Source organism: Pan troglodytes, chromosome 7 (genome assembly GCF_028858775.2).
Source record: "Pan troglodytes isolate AG18354 chromosome 7, NHGRI_mPanTro3-v2.0_pri, whole genome shotgun sequence".
NCBI classification, from domain to species: domain Eukaryota; kingdom Metazoa; phylum Chordata; class Mammalia; order Primates; family Hominidae; genus Pan; species Pan troglodytes.
The window spans coordinates 110,537,945-110,563,447 of record NC_072405.2 but is presented as its reverse complement, the minus strand read 5'-3'; the positions used below and the strand labels follow the sequence as shown (position 1 = coordinate 110,563,447).

General features: G+C 41.6%; 1 protein-coding gene across 15 annotated transcripts in view; it reads left to right on the top strand.

Annotated features, from left to right (window-relative positions):
* Positions 1-9,265: 9,265 nt before the first annotated feature.
* The window catches only part of RNF19A (ring finger protein 19A, RBR E3 ubiquitin protein ligase), a 93,418-nt gene continuing 77,180 nt past the window's right edge, over positions 9,266-25,503 (top strand). For 6 of the 15 annotated variants that reach the window (XM_063816482.1, XM_016959731.4, XM_054657421.2 and 3 more), the window contains exon 1: positions 9,271-9,575. The gene's annotated coding sequence lies outside the window, so the exon portion shown is untranslated. Of the gene's footprint in view, positions 10,152-25,503 lie in introns of all 15 variants that reach the window. The other 9 variants (XM_063816483.1, XM_063816486.1, XM_001152507.7 and 6 more) reach the window with 5 other exon arrangements.

The following is a 25,503-nucleotide window of genomic DNA, read 5'->3' as shown; positions in this document are numbered from 1 at the left end:
ACTCCATTTCTATGTTTCATTTATCTTGTTTTAAATAATAATACAAATATGAGAAAAGTTAACATTTATTCTTACAGGGTCTACATGAATTTATTACCTTATTTTCTGAAAGCTTTTGTGTTAAAAAAAAAAACTTTCATCCTAAGAAAAATTTATATTCTTGCTGGAAAAGAGCAGGAATCACCATATAAAACATAATATCACTAAAATTTTAGCTTACAAATTTTTTTGAAGCAGGTTTAACTACAAGCTCAATTTATCCATAAAATAACTTAGTAAACCATCCATAGAATGTCTATCTTTGAGTCTTGGAAACTCCATGTATCCTCCAAAATGAACTAGTTGTAAAATATATTCCTCAGTAATTTGATTACGGTGAATTTCTTTATTCAGCTTTACATTAGCTGCAAACCACAGGGTGCCAGTCCCTACAACCTCTCACAGCATTATCCAGGGCAACAGGAAGAACAGTTGCCTGGGGATTGCTCTGGGCCATGTGCTTCTGGCCATAATTCCTTCTTGTGGGTCACTGTTATCATCTGGACTGTGCATTCCCAAATCTGATTCCCTCAACCACCATTCTTCCTCTCCCTTTCTTCGTTTCCAACAGCACAGGATTTCACTCTGAGGGTAAACAACCATGCATGCTATCAAATTAGGCTATGTAAATCCGGTAGTGAGTGTTCTTTGTTGCATTATTTGGTATCAAGGTTCTGGGTCATATCTAAAAGTGTTCCAGCTTGAAAATTAATTTAATCTCTTGTTTGTTTGCTTTTGTTTGGAATCATTTCACTCTCTAGATAATAATGTAGGTGAGGAATGCTGAAGCCAGCATTATTTGAAGTGCTACTCATTGCTTACAGTTATATTTCATAAGTGTGGAAATTATTCTGTGTATACATTTAAATATAATCCTTTTCAGTTATATAACAATTAGCACCCATTTTTTTGTGTGCATGTATTCATACACATTTTTTATTTGCCTTGTTTCAAAACTGATAAAAGGGCTACAAATATACATAAAATATAGCACCAGAAAAATTCAATCTGAAGGCAGTGAAGAAATGGGAACAGAGAATTTAAGCCAAGAGTGAGTTAAGTATATAAAGTACATCCTTTTAAATCTTATACACAGACCGGAAGGAGACCACATATAAGGCTTTAAGCTTTCTCACAGCCAAGGGAAATACTGTCAGTTCCACAATTAGGTTTCCAGAAGGCAAAAACAAATGGGGATAATAAACAAGGGAAACACAACTATACCAGGTGCTAAAACCAAAGAAAAATATTTTCTAGATATTGTCGGAGAGAGTAAATATAGCAACAAGTTTCATGGCTCCTATAAATCCCTTAATGTAGGCCCAAAGTATTATACCACAGGGGATTCTTTAAGGAAATCTGAGGGGAGGAAGGAGCCATGGCATGGGGTCAGGGGCTGGAGAGGGTGGGGAGGGGGTGGTCTAGGCCCTATCCAGGGGCAAAAATGTCACAACAGTTGGCCTTGGCATGAGGCTCATTACCAGGGTGACCATGTAATTTATTGTCTAACTCAGGACACTTTGAGAATGAAAGAGGGTACTGTTAATAATCAGGTCCCCACAATAGGTGTAAGCCATGAGTGTCCTGAGCAAGCTGCCACATATGGTCACTCTAAGTCATTGCTCATCACCTGCTGACATCCTGCCCCAGTGCATCCTGCCACTCTAGACCTAGTGAGCCAACCTCATCCTGTCAAACATGGAGTTTGTCTAACCAGCTCAATTTGTAGAAGCCTCTGGAGGATTCTGGTCCAGGTCACCAGCACAGTGTGGGCTTGCCTGTGAGTCAGTCAAACAGGGAAGGGAACCAAGAAAGACTGGAGTAGGCAAATGGGAACAGTCGCCTGAGAATCCATCAAGAAGAGCTTTGGGGATATGTCAGAAGAATGGGTGGGAGGGGAAATAAAGAAGATTCTAAGTAATTGCATGGGTCCCATGAAGAGGAAGAAACAATTTCCTTTCCCCTGGCACTCTCTGAAGGGCCCAGTGAGAGATCTAGTGGAAGAAAACTTCCTGAAGTTGGGATATTATCATAATGACTGAAACACTTACGAGAGGTGACAGCGTGCTGGCAGTCCTCAGGGCCCTCGCTTGCTCTCGGCACCTCCTCTGCCTGGGCTCCCACTTTGGCTGCATTTGAGGAGCCCTTCAGCCCACACTGCACTGTGAGAGCCCCTTTCTGGGCTGGCCAAGGCTGGAGCCCACTCCCTCAGCTTGCAGGGAGGTGCGGAGGGAGAGGCGCGAGCGGGAACCCGGGCTGCGTGCGGCGCTTGCGGGCCAGCCGGAGTTCCGGGTGGGCGTGGGCTTGGCAGGCCCAGCACTCAGAGCAGCCGGCCAGCGCTGCTGGTCCCGGGCAATGAGGGACTTAGCACCCGGGCCAGCGGCTGCGGAGGGTGTACTGGGTCCCCCAGCAGTGCCAGCCCACCGGCGCTGCGCTCGATTTCTCACCGACCCTTAGCTGCCTTCCCGCGGGGCAGGGCTCGGGACCTGCAGCCCGCCATGCCTGAGACTCCCACCCACTCCATGACTTGCTGTGCGGCCTGAGCCTCCCCCAGGAGCACCACCCCCTGCTCCACGGCAGCCAATCCCATAGACCACCCAAGGGCTGAGGAGTGCGAGAGCGCACGGTGCGGGACTGGCAGGCAGCTCCAACTGCAGCCCTGGTGCGGGATCCACTAGGTGAAGCCAGCTGGGCTCCTGAGTCTGGTGGGGACGTAGAGAGTCTTTATGTCTAGCTCAGGGATTGTAAACATACCAATCAGCACCCTGTGTCTAGCTCAGGGTTTGTGAGTGCACCAATCGACGCTCTGTATCTAGCTGTTCTGGTGGGGCCTTGGAGAACCTTTGTGTTGATACTCTGTATCTAACTAATCTGATGGGGACATGGAGAACCTTTATATCTGGCTCAGGGATTGTAAACGCACCAATCAGCACCCTGTCAAAACAGACCACTTGGCTCTACCAATCAGCAGGATGTGGGTGGGGCCAGATAAGAGAATAAAAGCAGGCTGCCCGAGACAGCAGTGGCAACCCGCTGGGGTCCCCTTCCACACTGTGGAAGCTTTGTTCTTTCGCTCTTTGCAGTAAATCTTGCTACTGCTCACCCTTTGGGTCCACGCTGCTTTTATGAGCTGTAACACTCACCGCGAAGGTCTGCTGCTTCACTCCTGAGCCAGCGAGACCACAAGCCCACCAGGAGGAAGGAACAACTCCAGACACGCCATCTTAAGAGCTGTAACACTCACCGCGAAGGTCTGCAGCTTTACTCCTGAGCCAGCGAGACCACGAACCCACCAGAAGGAAGAAACTCTGAACACATCTGACCATCAGAAGGGACAAACTCCAGACGCGCCACCTTAAGAGCTGTAACACTCACCGCAAGGGTCCACGGCTTCATTCTTGAACTCAGTGAGACCAAGAACCCACCAATTCCAGACACACTTACGCTGTGCTTCTCAAACATGTGATATGAATTACCTGGAGAGCTTGTGGAAAACTAGATTCTAGCACCCCAACCCCATAGAAAATGAGTCTGTTAGTCTGATATGAAACTCAGAAATCTATTTTAACAAGCAAGATTAGCCAGGCATGGTGGCACACACCTGTAGTCCCAGCTACTCAGGAGGCTGAGATGGGAGGATCGCTTGAGTCCAAGAGGTCAAGGTGATCGCACTGCACCACTGCACTCCCACCTGGGCAACAGAGTGAGACCTTGTCTCAACAACAACAACAACAACAACAAGACAAAGAAGAAGAAAAATTTCTATGACCCTGCTGGGAAAGAAACTGAATCAATTTGGAAATCAGTATATTTAGTCACATAAGGACAGGTAAGGGGGAGAGTCAAGAAGTAGCACATTCCAATGATCAATTGTGCTGAATGAGAATCTCCTTCTCCCTGGACAAGGCCCCAGACTGCCTCCCTAAGCCAGGTGAAATGATGGTGGAGACTAAAGCCCCCAAGCTCCCATTCATTCCTGGTTGCATTTTTCCCCCCCAGTGAAACAAACATAAGGCCAAGCTTCTTGCCTTTGATGTCCTGAAGCACAATTAATGGTACCCTGTCCTGTGTTTATATCATATGTACTTTATTGATTCTTATATTAGAGTGAGTATACATAGATCATCCAGGCTGGAGTGCAGTGGTGTGATCTTGGCTCACTGCAGCCTACAACTCCCAGGCTTAAGTGATCCTTTCACCTTAGCCTCCTGAGTAGCTGGGACTACAGGTGTGTGCCACCATGCCTGGGCACACGACAAAACTCCTAGAGATGGGTTTTGTCATGTTGCCTAGGCCCAAATCATCTGCCTGCCTCAGCCTCCCAAAGTGCTGGGATTACAGGCATGTGCCAGCACACTGGCCTAGAGTGATTTTCTCGATGTCAGTTTCCCTGGCAAGTTTACAAGCTGCTCAAGGGGAGGGACGATACTTTACCATATTGGTGTCTCGCAGCACCTAGGGAAGGTATGTCATGTGCATAGCTAAGCTTCTTTGCCTGCTTCCTTCTTCTCTCACTAGGTGTCAGGCATTAAGTTCTCTACCTTCAAAGTTTAGTGGGAAAGGCCTACAAATAATGACAAGTACTTTATACAGAAAAATTATAGAGGTAAGCATGGTTGTTGTGGAGCTAGGGAATGTGAGCTTGATTTAGCCTGTCAGGACCAGTGAGAGTTGATAGAAATGAGCCAGGCAGAGGAGAGGGGAGGGGGCATTTTAGGCATAGTAGCATCTGCAAAGCTAGGTAGTACCTACAAAGAGAAAGAAAGTTAGCAGGGTGTGTGAGAAAGAGAAGAGAAGGAAGACAGGAAAGGATGGGGGGATTTGTGGTACTGCTAGCACCTTACTGTGGCTAAAGAAATGTTCACTTAGGCTGTGACACCAGGGAAGGGGCCAGGGGTAAGTTTAAGAGAAGAGCATGACCTCTGGAGCCAGCCTGCTGGATAGTCCAAATCCCCGCTCTGCCACTTAGCTACGTAACTTTCAGCAAATTACTTAAACTCTTGTGCCTCAGATCCTAATTTGGGAGCTTTAGGGACTCTTGATGATAAACTAAGTGGCTTAATACTTATAAAGCAATCAGAATAGTGCCTGTCATATAGTATATGTACTCAAAAGTATATATAGTATGTGTACTCAATAAAGTGAACATATAGTGTACTATATATAGTATATACAGTATGTACGCAATAAAGAGTAGTTCTCGGCTGGGCACGTGGCTCATGCCTGCAATCCCAGCACTTTGTAAGGCTGAGCTGGGCAGATTACTTAAGCCCAGGAGTTCAAGACCCACCTGAGCGACATGGCAAAACCTCGTCTCTACAAAAAATACAAAAATTAGCCAGGCATGGTGGCATGTGCCTGAAGTCCCAGCTTCTCATGAGGCTGAGGGGGGAAGACTGTTTAAGCCCAGGAGGTGGAGGTTGCAATGAGCCAATATTGAGCCACTGGGTGACAGAGTAAGACTCTGTCTCAAAAAAAAAAAAAAAAAAAAAAAAGTAGTTCTCTTTCTCTTTACTTGCCACTTTTATTCCATTCCATGCAAGTTTGACTGATTATACCTCTAAAACCAAAACCAAAACCAAAACCATCCACTTCTGTCTCCACAGTCTTCACCTTGGTTCAAAGAACTATGACATCTTTATTGGATTCCTGGAATAGCCTCTTAACGGGCCTCCCTACTTCCACTCTTGCTCTGCCTTAATCTGATCCACAGAACAGCCTGAGTGATCCTTTTCAAAGACAAATCAGATGTCACGCTGCTTAAACATCTATTGTCTCATCACACTTCATACCAATCATTTAGAATTCTCCTTACCATACCTAAAAAGGTATTAAATCATCCAGCTGCCTCCTACTTTTCTGACCACCCCCCGTCCCCTGGCCCACGTCATACTCCCCTCCCTTTTACTATGTTCAGCCTCTAGCTGCCTTGAATTTGACAAGTGTTTCTGGCTAAGACCTTTGCATCTGCTGTTCCTCCGTCTTCCCCACCTCCTAACTAGTTTGCCTTCTTCTTGTCTTATAGAATCCAGCTCAAATGTCAGAAGAATTGACGTTAGTTTGAGAGACCAAACTAAGTTACAGCCTCTCTGGTTTCTGTTACTCTGGTAAGTGTATTTCCTTTTCATTATTTTTCCTTCTTTATTCCTCATCCCCCAATGTAAGCACCATGCAAACGGATATGTAGGCTTTTTCATTGCTATAGTCTCAGTGCCTGTAATGGCAAACACCCCATCTCCAATATAGTAAGCATTCAAATGTTTATCGAATTGATGTTAAATGAATTAGAAGAGAGGAGGGAAACAAAAGAGAATACTGCCAAAAATTAAGGCACCTGGGGCCAATTAGGCTTTTGCAGTATTCCAGTGAGAAATGATGAGGCCCCGGCAGTGGTTTCCAACCTTGATCGTGCATTGGAATTACCTGGAAAGAGGTTATTTATTTATTTTTGTTGTCGTTGTTGTTTTGTTTTGTTTGAGACGGAGTCTCGCTCTATTGCCCAGGCTGGAGTGCAGTGGCACAATCTCAGCTCGCTGCAACCTCTGCCTCCCAGGTTCAAGCGACTCATGCCTCAGTCTCCCGAGGAGCTGGGATTACAGGAGTGTGCCACCATGCCCAGCCAATTTTTGTATTTTTTATAGAGATGAAGTTTCATCATGTTGTCCAGGCTGGTATCAAACTCCTGGCCTCAAGTGATCCACTCACCTAAGCCTCCCAAAGTGCCGGGATTACAGGCGTGAGCCACTGCGCCCGGTTTTCTTTCTTTCTTTCTCTCCCTCCCTCCTTTCATTCTTTCTTGAGACAGGGTCTCACTCTGTCGCCCAGGCTGGAGGCCAGTGGTGTGACCAGGGCTCACTGCTGCCTTGACCTCCTAAGGCTATGGAGATGATCCTCCTGCCTCAGCCCCCTGGAGTAGCTGGGACTGCAGACGTGGGCCACCATGCCAGGCTAATTTTTGTATTTTCGCCATCTTGCTCAGGCTGGTCTTGAACTCCTGGACTCAAGTGATCCAACCACCTCTGCTTCTCAAAGTGCTAGGACTACAGGTGTGTGCCACCGTGCCCAGCACACTTGGGGAGTTTTAAAAACTACTGATGCCTGAGCACCACCATCAGTGATTCTGATTTAATTGTTGGGTGCAACGTGGACATAAGAATATGCAGCCAAATTTGAAAACACTGCTCTAAAAGCAGAGGGAGATATAGAACAGAGAGCACAGGGATATTTCCGGGGTATAATAAACAGGACTTGGTGGTTAGTTATGAATTGGAAGGGACAAAAAGAATGGGGCCTGGGAACAATCCTAGGTTTCTGGCTTGTGTCTGGGTGAATGAAAGAAGCATGCTTTGAGGAAAGGACAAACTACATCTTGGACAGCCCGAGTCTGAGGTGCCTCTAGGAATTCAAGTTGGGGATGTTCAATGGGTATTTGTTTTTTAATAGATTTATTTGGCCTAGTGAAGAATAGAAAGTCCTTCTAATTTTTAGGAAGACAAGAAAGCCAGAAGCAGCATCTCTGGAAAATATGACCGTTGTACAGAGTGTAAGACCATTTTCATTCCGCACAGCTTCTTTATTCAAAATCCCCTTTCAAGCCAGTGCCCCATCTGTGCTGAAATGTTGTTTAACGTGTTGATATATTTTCTTTCTTTATTTTTTTTTTTTGAGACGGAGTCTCGCTCTATCGCCCAGGCTGGAGTGCAGTGGCGCGATCTCGGCTCACTACAAGCTCCGCCGCCCGGGTTCACGCCATTCTCCTGCCTCAGCCTCCCGAGTAGCTGGGACTACAGGCGCCCGCCACCACGCCCAGCTAATTTTTTGTATTTTTAGTAGAGACGGGGTTTCACTATGTTAGCCAGGATGGTCTCGATCTCCTGACCTCGTGATCCGTCCGCCTCGGCCTCCCAAAGTGCTAGGATTACAGGCGTGAGCCACCAATTCCGGCCAACATATTGATATATTTTCAAGAAGGATATTATGTATGGGTACTTAACTTACTATTCTTGTGCTATCTGTAGGCTTAAAGCATCCCATATGTAAAGTCGCTGGCAGCCTTCAAGTAGCATTTAAAGGTATAACAGCTTTAAAACTTCCCATAAATGAAAATAAACATACCCATAATTACTTCCTTTAAGATTCCAGGCCAAAGAAACTTAAACCTAAACTGCCTAGCTTGTTCAATTTTCTAATTGGTAAACATTTACTGGGTTACCAAAGATACCAAGTACATTCGGAAAGACCATGGCTCCTTGGTTTGTTTCTAATTTAAATTACACAGACACACTAAACAAGGACTGGGAGAGTGATATATTTAGTTAAGTAACAGATGGCAAATGGACATTCTGTCCAGCCTCTATCACATTCGTTTCTCAGTATTCTATGTTAGAGTGATCTAAATCTTGAAGAGAATAAACCAGGAGGAAATGCACCAGGCCCAGACGGAATTTGTTTATTCAACTAAGAATACCAAGACTAGTGTAGATTGAAACATTCAAAGGGGATATGACTGGCTGAAAAGATATGAGAGGAAGGAACAAATAAAGCTGGATTAAAGTAATTAGGAATGTATTAGAGATGAAATAGGAATTCTGATTACTTGACTGCAAAATAGTAAAAAAAAAAAATGAAATAAAAGAGATGAATGGAAGATACTCTCCAAACCCTCACGTAGGCTTGCTATTGTGGCTAAGTACTGTTCCTAACAGCCTCTGCAAAGACAGGTCCACTAAGAGGGCGGCTGCAGACGCACAGGGTGCTGCCGTCCTCTGGGAAAGGACATTTCCTCGCCGAGAGCTGCAACATCCCGGCACTTCTCTCCCTCGGCCTGCCAATCCAGCAGGTGAACCCTGAGAACACAAAGGAATGAATAATGCCGGGCAAACTGCCAAGAGCCAGGGTCGCCGAGTCTGGCAACTCCCTTCAACCGGGCGCAGCTCCAGCCACCCCGACCTGTCCTTGGAGGAGACGCTCTCTGGGCCACGGAGAACCGGCCAGGGAGACACCGGCCCCACTGCCCGGCGCGCTCGAGGCGAAGTCCCCTCCGCCGGGGACAGGTGTGGGGGCTGCAGTCGGGGCCACCCGGGTGCAGCGGGGCGGCTCCTGCGCGGGCGCGGAACGAACGTGCGCAAGGGAACAACCGCGCGCAAGGGAACAACCGCGTCCAGAGCCGCCCGCAGCGGGCCCGGTGGGCGTGACGCCATGACGCACAGCACGCGGGCGGCGCGCCGGGGCGGGGCGGCCGGGGGCGGGAGGAAGAAGTGGGAGGAGGAGGAGGGGAAAGCGGGGGCTGCGGGAGGGGGAGGTGGTAGTTGCGGCGCTGGTTCCCGGGAGCAGCCGTCGAGCCACAACTGCGGAGGAGGAGTTCGGGAAGGCGGCCGTCGGGACTCCTCCCCTCCATCGTCTCCGCCCCGGTTGAGAGGCGCCTCGGCGCATCGGAGGGACCCTCCCCCGCGCTTCCTCAGGCTGCTGTCGCCGCTGCTGGGAGATGGGCCTACTTGCCCGCCACCCTGCGCTGCCGCCGCTCTGAGGAGTTAAAGGTACGGGCGGGCACCCGGAGGAGCTTGCGCCTCGGAGCGGGAGAGAAGGGGCGGCTCTCGCTTACGACCCAGGGAGCTCTGGCCGGGCCGCAGCCCTAGCGCCCCTGCCCGGGACGGAAATGGATTCGGAAGTCCGGTGGGAAAGGCGTCTCCTCCAGTGTCCAGCGTGGGCTCGGGGCCGTGGCCGGCTTAGGGGGTCAGGCCTCGGGCAGCTCCGGGTCCCCTACCCGGCCCAGGCGCGGGCGCCTCCCGGGCCGCGGGGGCCGAGGTGGAGCGTGGGATCCGCCCCAAGCCCTGTCCTCCTGGTGCCTGTGCGGCCGGCGGCCGGCGGCCGGCCCGGAGATATTGTGACGGGCCGAGGCGGCGCTCCCCTCGAGCTGTCTCCTGCCCCTAAAGCGGGGGAGACCCAAGGGCGGTTGCCGCGGGGAGGCGGCGGGGGCGGAACGCATTCCTGACGGGTGAAATCGGCTCTAACGGGACCGATTTCCGGGCCTCGCTGCAAATTTGGAGCCGGGACATCGCCCCGCAAGCCGTGCTGCCTGGGGCCCTAGGGAGGGGAGCTGTGTTCCGAGGAAGGTTAGTCCGAGACTGCTACCACCTCCTTCAAAAGCAAAAATTACACATCACACCAAAATGGTGTAGCCTTGGGGTGAAGTATGTGTTAACCGGGGTCTTCCGGGATCGTCTCCCCGTGCTAAGCCTTTAGGGTGTTCCCAGCCCTCGCCCGGCAAGTAATACTACTACTTTGAATTTTCAGTTTTTCTTATCTGGGTTCCACTCTGCAGTTGCTCTTTTTTTCCCATTTCCATTAATGGGAAGAAGAAAAAGAAGTTTAGGGTTCATTAACCCCGCGACAAGGGCAGTAAATAAAAAGAGGGAAGAGAGTGGTTAAGGCTATATATGGGAGAGAGAAACGTTTAATTTTTTCCCATTGGCCCTTGGAGATATAAATACACGAACGATGCTTTACTCTGCTTAATGTTTACTGTCCACAATGTTGCAGAATGTTCTGTTGGGGTGACGTTAGAAAAGACGGCGTTTAAGTGCCGTTGCAATTTTCAAACCTAGATGTTGGCTAGAAATGCTAATTTTAAGTGTTAGTAAACAGTAGAGGCTTAAAGCAGCCCTTTGATCGGTTGTCTTAAATTGTGATCCTTACATTCCACTTTTTTTTTTTTTAAAGAACATGGTTCTTTTCATTTTTTAAAAATATCTTTTCTTATTTTAACCTAGATTCATTGAGTTTTGGTTGTTTGAAGTCTGACGGTTTGCCTAAGTTTTATTTTCAGTTTTGCCATTACCCGTCTTAATACACATTTTACCACTTCTGTTTATAATGCAAGCCATTACCGTATTTGCCTGTTTTTGCTTCTTTAACACTGACTGAACTATCTGAATTGAGTTAAAATGTAAATACTTCTCTATTTAGAAAATGGCGATGATCGTATTTTCAAATGTTCTTTCCTTGTTACAGTTTCATGGTAAAAATTTAGAATTAAGTCTTGGGACTTAATAAACCAAATTATGCTAAAAAAACACTTTTAAAATTTGTTAGTTTAATGCCCTGATTAATGTTCTCTTTTTTTAAATTACTGTATAAAATTTAACTGAAGTTTAAATTTTACGTGTCCATGGAAAATATTTTAATGTCATCGCAAGGTGTCTTTGAGGAAAAAATTACAGTTGGCAACTAATGTTAGTGTATTTTTTTCACTATCTTAGCTTCCAGGAGATTCCAGTAAGATTAATTTTTAAAACTGCAGCATCATTTTAGGAGTTGAAGCACAACCTAATTCTTAGTACCAAATAGTGGCCACTGGAAATTTTGTTTTCTCATTTAGGGGATGCCTCAGTTGATCAGTAGACTTAATATAAAGAACTGTCCATACTGTCAACCAGACAGTGTTGGGATTTTTAAACAAATTTTGGTGATTTCTTGAGTTTTTGATGTATTTTGTTTGACTGAAACTTATTTTCTGCCTAACACACGAGAGGTGCTAAGATTCCTATTTTTAAAGATACTTCATTCAAGAAAATGGATGAATAAATAAAATACTTAGCATCTTGGTGGAAAGTAAATGCACTTCCCAAATTTGAATATAAGTGAAGTCGTAAAGCAGTATGTTTGCAGTTGAGGATGTAAGACACTTGGGTCACCTCTATTTTATTGGGGTTGGATTGAAGGATACTATTTGTTATGGGGTTGTTTAGAATTAAATATGGGTAATTAAAAGCAAACTTTTTGTTTTAACTATTTGAAATAATCACTTGTATATTATGGAAGATTCTGACACCCCCTCCCCACCACGGTTTTTTTTTGTTGTTGCAGCAGTTTGTATCTTGAACACTTATTTAGATTTATATAGAAATTTTTTGGTTTCAGATTATTTCTCCCCCTTCTCCAACACATATAGTTTGTTGTTGTTGTCGTTTTTAATCTACAGGGCACAGATGGTTGAGATATGTAGTTTTCTGTAATTTCCAAGTAGGGAAAAGAAGGCAAAATATTTGTGATAACATGTAAAAGTCCCTAGTCAAGTGCTGGGCGCAGAGTAAGCTGGAGATAAATTTTGTTATATTAATATTTACATCTGAATTGCTCACTTACATCTTCTCTTCTCGGGTTATATAGGAAATCTTAGGGAATTGTTATTCGTTTTTCTAATGTCATTAATAAGTGAAAACTGACTTTCAAATGCAGGCTGGTTTTGTACTGAACTAATAAGCTTATGATCTTTTAACATTCTTTGCCAAGATAAAAATTAGGCCACCTTGGGCAAAAGCCCAAAGTAAAGTTGAATTTCTAAATTTACATTTCATTGCATATTGCATTGTATTTGGCAAACTAGCACATCATAGCAAAATGGTAGTTTAATTTAGATTGTCTGAAAGGACCCATGATTATATATGGAGTAGTACTTAAGCTTAAAAGCTATTTATCAAAATATTCATCTTACTACTTATGGAGAATAGCTAAATTTTTCTTTACTTAGGAATTTTTTTTCTCCAACTAGGAGTAATTATGAATTTTCTTTTTTTAAGTCATGCCAGTTCTTCGTTAGTAGATAGAAGATGTCTAACATTGAAACAACTCATTTACTTAACCATACCTGCACAGCTAAAGACTAAGGGATAATATTTCCTTGCTGAACATACCTTTATTTCAGATGGTGGTAGGCTTCAACCAAACAGGCAGTGAAATCACTTTGGGTGTTTAAAACTTGTGTATTTCATTTGTTTCTCAAAAGTTATCATATGTCAGTGATACTTTCTATATCAAAGTGGAAAAAGTAACACTTCTTGATAAAGGAGGTTTTGCTTGCATTGCTCTCTTTATCACTGTCATTAACACCTGAAGAATTATTTTTATTGATAACTTTTTAAAAAAGCTATGCCATTAGCCTTAAAACCATTATGTAGTCTTATCCTATTGATGTTATCTAGTATTTTATTTTATAAATCATTTACTAAAGAATTACTGTTAATTTGTTTTAGAAGTCCTATTAGGAAAGGTTTTGTTACATGAAACTCTCAATATGACAGAAGTGTTCAGTTGTTTTAACTCTGAAATAAGTTTGTGCATTGAATTCTGAAGCAAAAATCCTGCTCAGAAATCACCTTAGCTTGTTTACGCCCAAAAGAAACTTCGAAACTGAGTCTTTGGTTCAAAAAACTGGAGTTGGCCCCATGAAATTATGTATACTTAGCATTTTTAACTTCTGCCCTGTTGGGGAGACCCCTGAGGATAAAAATAGTCCTTATGATTTGAATAGCAGGCAGGTTGCCAATTGAAGAGACTTCGGTAGAAGTGAGCCATAAGGAGGGAGCCAGAGTTGTTAGAGGGAAGGAGCAAGAAACCAGGAGAAGCTTTTGGGAATGTGATGATGTTAGGTTTCCAGATAAATATTATATAACGTATTAATATAAATATTGTATCACAAAAATAAGCTCATTATCATGAATCTGTTGATTTATATTTTGTGATTTCTAAGTCATGTATTGTTATTTGCCCCTGAAAATGGTAAGGTATCCTAAATTAAGTTATTCTAATGCATAATCACAAATGAGACTATGTGAAATGTGCAGAAGTATAGGAGCTAATGCAAGCTCTGTGATGGCAGGGACCATTTTCTTTGTTCACTCTTCAAGTCTCAGCACTTAGCATAAGCCTGACAATAAAAGATGTCGAATAAGTATTTGCTAATAGAATTAAAGTATCTACAATCTAAGGTGTTTATTTTATAACTATCTCTTCAGCAGTGTTACCCAATAGAAATACAATGTGAGCCACAAATATAATTTAAAATTTTCTAGTGCCACATTAAAGAAGTAAAAGGAAACAGGCAAAATTAGTTTTCATAATGCATTTAAGCCAATAGATCCAAAAGATTATCATGAGTGACTTTACGTACTTTTATTCATATTGGACAGCGTAGCTCTAGGGGTGTTTTGTATGACATGTTTCGTTCTGCAGAACTTGTCTTTTTGTAGTCTTTTTCTAACTGATTGATGTGTCTTTTGAGGCCAAATACAGAATTGCATACACCTTCGAATTGGAGTTATTGAGTTGGATTGAAAGTCAGGCTACCTGTCTTCTCTCAGTTTTACATCTCCCCACAAAATGACTTTGCGCGTTACTGTCTTTCCCCATGTATAATCCTGTAATCCCAGCAGTTTGGGGAGCTGAGGCAGGCAGATCATTTGAGGTCGGGCAAGACTAGCCTGACCAACATGGTGAAACCCTGCCTCTACTAAAAAATACAAAAATTCGCTGGGCTTGGTGGCAGGCACCTGTCATGCCAGCTACTAGGGAGGCTGAGGCAGGAGAATTGCTTGAACTTGGGAGGTAGAGGTTGCAGTGAGCTGAGATTGTGCCACTGTACTCCAGCCTGAGCAACAGAGCAAGACACTATCTCTAAAATAAAATAAGGAAGGATATTCGTCATCTTTTTCATTGGATTAGTATAAGTTAATTGTGCCTTTGAAACACTCTGGGCTACTCAGACAAGACTGTTATAAAAGAGATCCTCTAATTATTAGTAACTAGTCAGAGCAAGGCTCAGTGGAAAAAACAGGATAGAAGTTCCCATGAGACTGGTGCATATAGAATGTACTGTTACCTCCCACATTGGAATCAGTAACAATAAATCAATACAAGATGCTCTTAAATAGAATCAGGAGAGGCGACTAGGTTGGTTTGAGCACCAGATTTTAAACCTCTCATCTATTTAATATTGCCTGAATAAATCTGTTTTTCAGTTTTTGTATGGAATAAATGGGACTTTTTATATAGGCATCCTTAAATAAAATCATGAAATAAGGTCATTTGGAAAGTGGGGGTGGGAACTGGTAAGTAGTGTGAGTGCGTAAGTGGGGAAAATAAAGTAACCATTTAGAAAAGCCTATTATCTTAGGGTATATGATGTATATAGTTCAATGACTGTAATTCTTTTATCCAAAGCAAGGGTGGCAGTGGTTACCTGGTAGGCAGTTGAGACTTCTGGTTGTATACATAGCCATATCAAATAGATTTCTCCTTATAGCCATACCCTTTAATATAAAACCAACTTTTGTCAGGCATGGTGACTCATGCTTGTAATTCCAGCACTTTGGGAGGCCAAGGTGGGCAAATCACCTGAGGTTAGGAGTTCGAGACCAGCCTGGCCAACATGGTGAAACCCTGTCTCTACTAAAAATACACAAAAAAATTTACCTAGGTATGGTGGTGGGCACCTGCAGTTCCAGCTACTTGGGAGGCTGAGGCAGGAGAATTGCTCCAACCTGAGAGGTGGAGGTTATAGTGAGCCGAGATTGCGACATTGCACTCCAGGCAGGGTGACAAGCAAATCTGTGTCTCAAAAATAAAAATAAATAAATAAATAAAAACTTTTTTTTTGGAGACAGAGTTTCACTCTGTCACCCAGGCTGGAGTGCAGTGACGCAATCTTGGCTTACTGCACCCTCCGCCTCCCAGGTTGAAACGATTCTCATTCCTCAGCCTGCCAGTAGCTGGGATTACAGGCACCTGCCACCACACCCAGCTAATCATTTTTTTTTTTTTTTTAACAAGAGGCGAGGTTTTGCCATGTTGGCCAGGCTGATTTCGAACTCCTGGACTCAAGTGATCCGCCCACGTCAGCCTTCCAAAGTGCTGGGATTACAGGCGTGAGCCACTGCACCTGGCCCATTTTTAAAATTATGCACAAACGTTAAATATCCTTTAGATTTTTGCGTAATTTAGCATACCTTACTGATGTCCTTAGCAAAAATTTCCAGAACCATATTTTAGTGCGTTGCATGGTAACCCCACAAAAGATATGTTCATGTCCTAATCCCCAGAATCTGCAAATGTTATTTGGAAAAAGGAGTTTTGCAGATGTAATTAAGTTAAGAATCTTGAGATAAGATCATCCTGGATTATCCAGGTAGCCTCAAAATCAAGTGACAAGTGTCTTTGTAAGGGACAAGTAGACACATTACAGAGAAGACGCGCAGAAAAGGAGGAAGCAGTGTGCTCATGGAGGCAGAGATTGGAGTGATGTAACCGCAAGCCAAGGAATGCTTATAGTCACCAGAAGCTGGAAGAGTCAAAGGACACATTCTCCCCTCGAGCCCCAGTGGGAGCACGGCCCAGCTGGATTTTGGACTTCTGGCCTCCAGAACTGTGGAGAAATGTCCATTGTCTTAAGCCAACCAGTTTGTGATAGTTTGTTACAGCAGCCACAGGAAACTACTATACAGTCAAAAGTCTTCAGTAAACCAAAAATCTCTAATTATCGTTGTTTTATATCATGTGCTATGACGATCAGAGACTAAACAGCCCTTTCGTTAGAATTCTAATTCTGAGAAATATCAGAGGAAGTGTTTTAATACCCTCCAGTCTCAACAGGAATCGATTATATCTTATAAGATACATTTTGTTATTTTTGCTTGTATCGTTTCTTTCTTCTCCTAACTTGCTCCTTCTTTGCTCTTTGTATACTTTTTAAGATGTAGTTGACATGGGGGAGGGGAATGAGTAAAACACTAGTAGGATAGACCAACAGGTTTTGTCTTCTTTAAAGTGTAATTCCTCCATGATCCCCCTTCCACCTTTTCTGTCTCCTTTACTGGATTCGCCTCTTCTCCCCTACATCTTAATGTTGGGATGCTACAGGCCTCATTCCCTACTCTTTAATATTTACTTTTTGGTGATTTCATCTGTGTTCACGATTTTACATACCATCCAAATAACAGCAACTCCAAAATTTACATCTCTAGGCTTTACTTTTTTCCTAAACTCTGGGCTTGTCAAACGGGTGTTTGGATATACATCTCCACCTAGGTATAAGAGATATCTCAAGTATAAATGTCTAAAAATGAACTTCTGGTCTTGGCTCACTCTTAAAACTTGTGTTTCATAGCCTTCCCCATTTCAGTTGATAGCAGTTTCAGCCTTCTGATTAATCAGGCCAAATCCTCTTGTAATCCATCAGGAAATCCTTACAGTTTGACCTTCAAAACATGTCCTCAACACCTTCACTGATGTGCCATCGTCATCTTTCTCGTAGATTACTTCAGTAGTCTTTAAACTGTTCTCTGTGCTACCATCCTTGATACCTCCCCATCTGTTCACAACACTTGAATGATCCTTTTAAACTTAGATTTTAAACTATCTCTGTCACTTTAGAAACCCAAGTTTCCCTGTCTCACTTAGAATAAAAGCCTTACAGTGGCCTTAACCCCACACAACCTGGCATTCTCATGTATCTCAGATAGTCTTTGCCTTGCTCATTAATTTTCAGCCATATTAGGGCCTCCTGGCTATTCCTTGAGCATACCAGACACATTCCTCCCTTAGGGGCTTTGCAGTGGCTGTTCTGTGCCTTGGATACTCTTTTCCCAGATTTCCACATAGCTAACACCTCCTTTACCTCCTTCAGGTCTCTGCTAAATGCCACCCTTTCAATGAGACTGTGATCACCCTGTTTAAAATAGTAATCAACACCACACATACACTGATCTCCTTTGCTCTGCCTAACTTTTTTCCCCACCTTCTAGTAAAGAATAATATTAAAATATTTAGACGATATTTAGAAAATTGTAAACTTGTATATAAGAGCATGGAGTAACTTTTAGTAATGCTTATTTATAGTTACTGACCTAGAATGATTGTGGAGATAAGATAGGAGTTGGGCCTTGAAAGAGGAGTAGGACTAGCAGTGAAGATGGAAAAGAATACTCCAGGCAGAGACAAAGGCATAGGAAAATTCATAGAGGTGAAACTATGTATGTTTTGTTAAGATATTTAACAAATAGGTCAGTTGGCTAAAGTGTGGGGTTTTTATGTAGAACAGTGAGAAACTGAGGTTGCACTGTGGAGGGCTTTTAATGCCACAGGAAGCTTGAAATTTATTCTTCATCTCGGGGAAACCAGTGGAAATTTGTAAGCAGACTTTAACAAAGAGGATAATGTGGTAATTTGGATACCAGGTGATTAATGAAGGCCTAGTCTAGGCAGTAAGATAGTAGAAAGAATGCTGAGCCTTTAGCTCTGCCACGTTAGCTGTGTGGGTAAGTCACATCTCTAGACCAGTGCTGTGCAATAGAACTTTCTGTGGTGAAGGAAATGTTCTAGACCTGTTCAGTCCAATATGGTAGCCAATAGCAACCTATGGTTGTAGAGCATTTGAAATGTGACTAGCACAACTGAGGAACTAAAATTTAATTTTAATTTAAATAGCCTCATGGGACTAGTGGTGATACATCGAACCTACTAGCTCTAAATTCAGTTTTCTCACTTACAAAATAGGTTAGATTAGAATGCTAGAGTCACTAGAAGGATAGGTTTCACAGCCACATAAAGTTGGTGCAGCCTCTTGAGAAGAGCAAGTAAGTACATGAACACAGGGACCTTTACATGACTAGTTTTTTTGTCTGTGTGAAATAGGTCCAGAATTTGTAGCCTTTTCACTCTTTGTATCTTCTTGACTTACTTAAAAGACTCACTCTGTTTTTTGATGGCTGCTTTTTCAAATTAGTCTTTGGATTACTGTCTCCCAGGAGTTGACTAGTTAAATATCTGATACATCTAATTTAATAGTCTGTTTTAGAATTGTAGTTAAACTGATTGTGTTGCTTTTGTTTTTTTATTTTTTAATTTTTTTCTATTTCATTTTTTTCAGAGACAGGGCCTCACTGTGTCACCCAGGGTGGAATACAGTGGTGTGATCATAGCTCACTGCAGCCTGGAATTCCTGGGCTCAAGCAACCCTGCCACCTCAGCCTCCCAAGTAGCTAGGACTACAGGTGTGCACCACCACACCCAGCTAATTTGTGTAGTTTTTGTAGAGATGGGTTTCACCTTGATGCCCAGGCTGCTCTTGAACTCCTAAGCTCAAGTAATCTGCCTGCCTTGTCCTCCCAAAGCGCTGGGATTGCAAGCATGAGCCACCATACCATGCCCAGCTGATTTTGTTGCTTTTGAATTCTCAATAAGAAATCCGTAACAGAGATAAACCTTTATGATTGTTTACCTGCTGTGTAATTATTACCTAGATTTTTCTGTCTTTAGAAAATACTCCCTTTTTTTTCCTTATACAGTTAATAATATTTCCTTTGTACGTGAGTTTTTAATCTCATTTTTGGGAGACTTGTGTAAAGAGAAGCTAATTTGAATACTACATACCCAAAGGGAAACAGACACATTTTGCTTATTGTGCCTCTTGGTTCCCAAGAGATATTATTCCATCCGAGAATTACCTTGTAGTTTGAAGAAAATTTTAAAACTAAGTTCTAGGATCTCTACCAAACACCTCTTACAGATTGCACTCTATCTCCTATGTACATATATCATTCAATTACATGCACACACAATGATTTAGCTAACCAGAGGTCTTCCCTCCCCCTTACTCGTGGTGTCCTTCAGGAGAAAGAGACAAATGAGCTTCCAAAATTGGAGAGGTGGGATGCTACTGTTATCAATAATTTGTATGGAGTTGAGGGATTTCCAGAGAAAGTGGTTAGGATAAAATTAGTCCAAACACTTAATACTTTTTTTTTTCTTTTTTTTATTTTGAGACAGAGTTTTGCTCTTGTCACCCGGGCTGGAGTGCAATGGCACAATCTTGGCTTACTCAACCTCCACCTCTTGGGTTCAAGCAATTCTTCTGCCTCAGCTTCCCAAGTAGCTGGGATTAAAGGCATGTGCCACCACGCCCAGCTAATTTTGTATTTCTAGTAGAGACAGTGTTTCACCATGTTGGCCAGGCTGGTCTTGAACTACTGACCTCAGGTGATCTGCCCACCTTGGTCTCCCAAAGCACCGGGATTACAGGCGTGAGCCACCGCACCCGGTCCAAACACTTAATACTTCTAATTGTCCAAATAGTAGAATCACATTAATCATGAGACTTGGTAAAATTCACTTTGACACTGAATTTACTAACAAGAGTATACTAATACTTGGGAGAATTTGGAGACATTTTGTAAAGAACAGAAACAACAATTATTTGTTTATCCTAGAAAATTGTAATCATCTACTTAACCTAGAGTATTCTGTATATTAAAACTGCCTATATATTTGTATATTATTATCATAGTCTTTTGGAACTAAGGGACCCTAGACATCCTCTGGTCTTAATCACCTTAGTTTTCGAATATGGAAATTAAAATTCAAAAACATAGGTAAACTTGGTTAAGATCTAATACTAGGTTAGTGTTTCCCTCCTGTTGAGAACCAAGAGACACAGTAAGCAAAATGTGTCTGTTTTCCTTTGGATATGCAGCATTCAAATTAGTCTCTCTTCAGCAATGTGTGTTTTAACCAGTTGAAGGAAATTTTTGACAGCTAGGTATCTTTTTTAAACCTATTTAAAAACTTACATGTCTCTGGGCACTTGATCATACCTGGCATTTTGCACTCTGCTTTCCCTGTGGTTTCCCTAATGGTGTATTGTTTGTGCTTCTTTTCGAAGAGGGCCTGGAATAAGCTAACCAAAATGTTTTTTATTGGAGAAATTGAATGAGTAATGCTTTATTCCTTTCTGCAGCAGCTTACTTTTTGTAATAACTTGAGTAGTGAATATTACTTGTAATGAGTATTATTAAAACCACAAAGCACCATTTTGTTCTTCTCCCAATCAAATATGGACTCAAACAGGTAGATGTGGCAGGTGCGTGTTTGTGAAGCTGTTTAAGAAATACCTCTTTTGGGAGGCTTTGTGGCTTATGGGAATAGCTTATTCTGAACTTTGAGTTTCTGTTTCTGAGAGATTATAGAAACTATCTTAAGGCTAGAACCCAAGAGAGTATATCTGGGTCTTGGTAAGCATTTACTTTCTAAAGAACTTGTTGGAAACTGATACTCACCTACACTAATGATATGTTGAATTATCCCCATCTCCCTCATTTATAAGTAGTTGAGTTAAAAATATTCATTCCATTTTTAACATTAGACCACTTGAGGTAGGTTTGTACTAGCTGTACATTATTTATATAATTTACCTTTGAGAAATTCGTGTACTTTAATAATGTATTCCAAACTTCCAAGTGCCTATTCATTAGGGAAGCCATTTCAGAGCCAAACATTTGTTTTTATTTCTAACCTAATGTGTAATAAGTGTTTTTTTTTTTTAACCCAATACATGGTAAATTTAGATACATTTGTGCTATCTTCTCAGATGAGTATACTTACAGGTAATATTTAAGTGATTATATGTACCATACCCTTTACTGAATTCTTGATGTGTTATTTTATTTAATCTTTATAATCTATGGACTATAGGTACTGTAATTCACATTTTATAATTGAAGAAACTGAGTCTTAGTAATTTAACCCAATGTCACATAGTTAATGTAAGTTTCAGAGGCTGAACTTGAACTCAAGATATCCTGACTCCAAAGTGCATGCTTTACTCACTCAACAAAATATACTCTATCACTACCCCATATTTGTATAGCATTTAAAAAACCTTTCCCCCCAAGCTAATCTAAATTTTGTTACCTCATCTTATTATATTTTCCAGCTTTAAGGTGAGTAAGATAGATAATTGTATCTGTAACAGAAAACCCAAAATCTCATGCTGGAACACAATAACAATTTATTTCTCACTCACACAAAGAACCATGTGTAGTACTCAGGTATCCACATTCTTTCCATCTTGTGACTCCTCTGTCCTCTAAGTTCTGCCTCACTAGAATTACTCCATTCAGCCAGTCATTGTGTGAAGAGAAAGAGAGCTTGAAGGTTTTTTTCAGGGATGATTTAGAGGTCAGTCCTTGAAAGGGCATACATTATTATAGTCAGATTGCATTGGCCAGGACTAATAATGTGGCCACACTTAGCCATAAGTGGAATGGGAAAATGTAGTCCTGCTTTGTGCTCAGAAGGAAAATGAAGCAGATGAGCATGTAACAGCATCTCTGCCACAATTGTATTTTCCCCATTTTACAGATGATACAGAGAGGTCCTTTCTGAACAAAAGGCATAAAACATCACTTGGTAGAGATCATAGAACCTAGGTTACCTTAGATCTGCGTATTATGTGCTCACGCGTCTAAGGACACGTTGCAATAATTGAAAGGTATTTAGATTGTATGTCTAGTACCATTGCTTTCTTTCACATTGGGCATTAAATGTCTTCATCTCTTCATGTCTGTTATTAATACACTTTAAATAGATTATTAATTGACTTACCTCATAAGGAATAATCAACTTTAAAATTTTTTCAGTGGTAATTGCCATTTTAAGTAAAGATGACACAATAGCATTATAATATCTTTATGGACATATTTATGGTCACCTGTCCTTTGAATATACAATATTGATTAACCTTTGTTTGTATGATTTTTGTTTTCAATACATGTGATGGGTTACTGTGGGCCGGCCATCTATCCACATAATGTTTATTCTTGTGTGATGAATCAGAGACTTTGTTTAGCCATGAAAGTTGTTTTTTAACCTTCCCAAAAACTTAACTCTTGTGGAAAGAGTTGCAACTTCAACTGGAATACTTCTAATGGAATAGAATTATTTTCTAACTGAGCTTATAATTGGTACAGCTGTGAATGCTGTACTAATAATGTAAATTAGCGAGAGTAGGAAGGATTTACAGAAACTGTTAACTTTTACTGGCAAGTTAAATCTGACATCTCAGCATTAACAGTTAACCTTTCATTGTACTTTAGACTTCTTGGAGAATGTGTTGAAAGCTGTGGATCTATCCTGTGCCTAGAATATATATATATTCACAAATTAACATACACTTTTGAGATTTCATGGATTTCTCTGAAGCCAGTCCATGCATTAGCTGTTATTTTAAGCATTTTTATTTTTTTCTAAAAATGTGCTTGTTATATTTTTACTTTACTAGGCTGTAGAAAGAGATGTTTAATAAATACTATTACCTGGGCAGTAAGAATAATGCCCAGAGGCTGGTCGTGGTGGCTTACGCCTGTAATCCCAGCACTTGGGGAGGCAGAGGCAGGAAAATCACTTGAGGCCAGGAGTTCAAGACCAGCCTGGCCAACATGGTGAAACCCTGTCTCTACTAAAAATACAAAAATTAGCCAGGCATGGTGGCACGTGCCTGTAGTCACAGCTACTAGGGAGGCTGAGGCACAAGAATCGCTTGAACTCAGGAGGCAGAGGTTGCAGTGAGCTGAGATTATGCCACTGCACTCTAGCCTAGCAACAGATTGAGACTCCGTCTCAAAAAAGGAAAAAAAGAATAATGCCCAGAGAATGCATTGCTGCTTGGTATCCGAATTTGGTAGTTATGTTGGGGAATCAATTTATTAGAGGAAAATAATGACATTTCTAAATTTGAGGTTCATAAGCAAGTCTTATAAGTAAGCATAGATCATGAATGGCATAACTTAAAAATAACATTTAAATGTGATTTTTTAGTAATAGCAAACTTTATTATAATGAACTTCAGTGATTTCTCTCTGTTAAGAGAAAGTGATATATGAGAATCTAGTTTAATGCCTCAAACTTCTCTTAATGATATGATTCAGATTTATAAAAACTCTATTTACTTTGGGCCAAAATTAGCTTGGGTAGAAATACATCATTTCTAGTAGATCACTTTAAGTTATAGTCTGATCAAAGGATGGCTTATGATAATTATCTATTTTTTGGTAGTCAGCTACTACATTAAATTGTACATAGCCATATTTAAATTTGATGAGATGGTGTTTGCAACACTACATATAGTAAATGCTGCACAAAGACAGATACTTCCCTTTTTTCATTGCCTTAGGAACGTTTATGTAGCACCAGAGGCTGAGCAGATCCAAAATAGTGAGTCTAGGGTTGAGGATTTCCCCACCTTTTATCTGCTAATATTGGTTCCTAAAGTTATGCCCAGTGAGCAAAATGAATATTCTGTATACTAGATAATTTGGTTAGATAAATAGTGATTTCTTTTGTGCAACTTAAATTGTCTACCAAAATGTTTGGGTATTAGAAAACCATTGTAACTACGAAAAATAGAGTGCTGTCAAAAGTATCTGAAGTCTACTAGGAAGAAAGCTTTAAAATGGATTTTGATAAATACTAGTTTCAGTTATGGGACTACCATATATGTCCAAATAAAAATCAACTTTTTTCTTTAAAATTATGCTTAGAAAAGAAGGAGTTACTTATTAAAATTTAGATCCTTGCAAAGTCATTCATGTTACTCTTTGGAGAAGATATCATCTGAAGTATCTGTTCAATGCTTAAATGTACTGGAATGAAAGTTCCACAGAATAGGGACCTTGTCTATTTTGTTCACTATCCAGCACTTACAAGAGTATCTGGCACATGATAGGCACTGAACATATTTGTTGAAAGAATAAATGAATTAATACTTATACAGGTTACTTGGAGCAAGTAAGGCAAAAAGTTTAACACATTTAGTCATTCGTTGAAGACCTTACAGTTCCAGGTATTGAATAATGCAAGAAAATCTTTTAAAGGATCGTTTTAAAAAAGCAGTCTAGTAAGCAGTTACATTGTGGAGATCGTGGATGCATAAGTAGGCTAAAATTTCCTGTGACAGCATCCTGTACAGATTCAAGAATACTGTATCTCAAAGCCTAGATGAAGATATCCTTTGGAAAACTGCAAGATGTTTTCCTTAAAAAATTTATACATCTTTCCCCCTAAAGAAAAGTCTATGTAGTGTAGGGCAGCTGAAAGTCAAGCAGGAAATCAGAGTCTTACTGGCTTGAAGTATCAGGGGATGGAGTTAAGTGGCCAGAAATAGGATAAATCGCAGAAAGGAGGGAGTTATGGTAAGTAACTTCCAAAAATCTGTGGGTAAACTCCCTTCAGATATCTAGATGTCCCCTAGAACTGTGCTTGGGAGATTCCAAGGAGTTCAGTGGAAAACAACAGCTGGCAGGCAGAAAAATCTAAATAGAGATTTTAGCTAATGGCTTCTGCAGGGGTGACAGAATTTGGTGTTTGATTCCCAGCAAGATAGAAGGGATTGGTAAACATGGGTGCTTTCCACAGATCTACTCTAAAAGAGCATAAAACCAAGCTTTCAGAAGTTCAAGTTGACTAGCCAGTGACTTAATTGCCCAGTATAATAAAAGTCCTCACTCTTCAGGAGAAGACAAGAGACTACAGAGCCTCTATAAGATATCCACAATATCCAGTTTATAATAAGCAATTACTAGACATGTAAAAAAGCAGGAAAATATGCTTCATTTCATGTCAAGACTCCCTCAAAAATAGGTAGCAGACTCTGCAATTAGCAGAATTAGCAGACAGATTTTATAGCAACTGCAGTGTTTTAAGGACTTAAAGGGGGAAATATAATGACTGAACATGTGGGTAGTCTCATCAGAGAAATGGAAACTATGAAAAAGAACAATAGATGTTATAGAACTGAAAAGTACAATATCTAAAATGAAAATTTCACTGGATGGATTTAACAGCAGATTGGAGATGGCA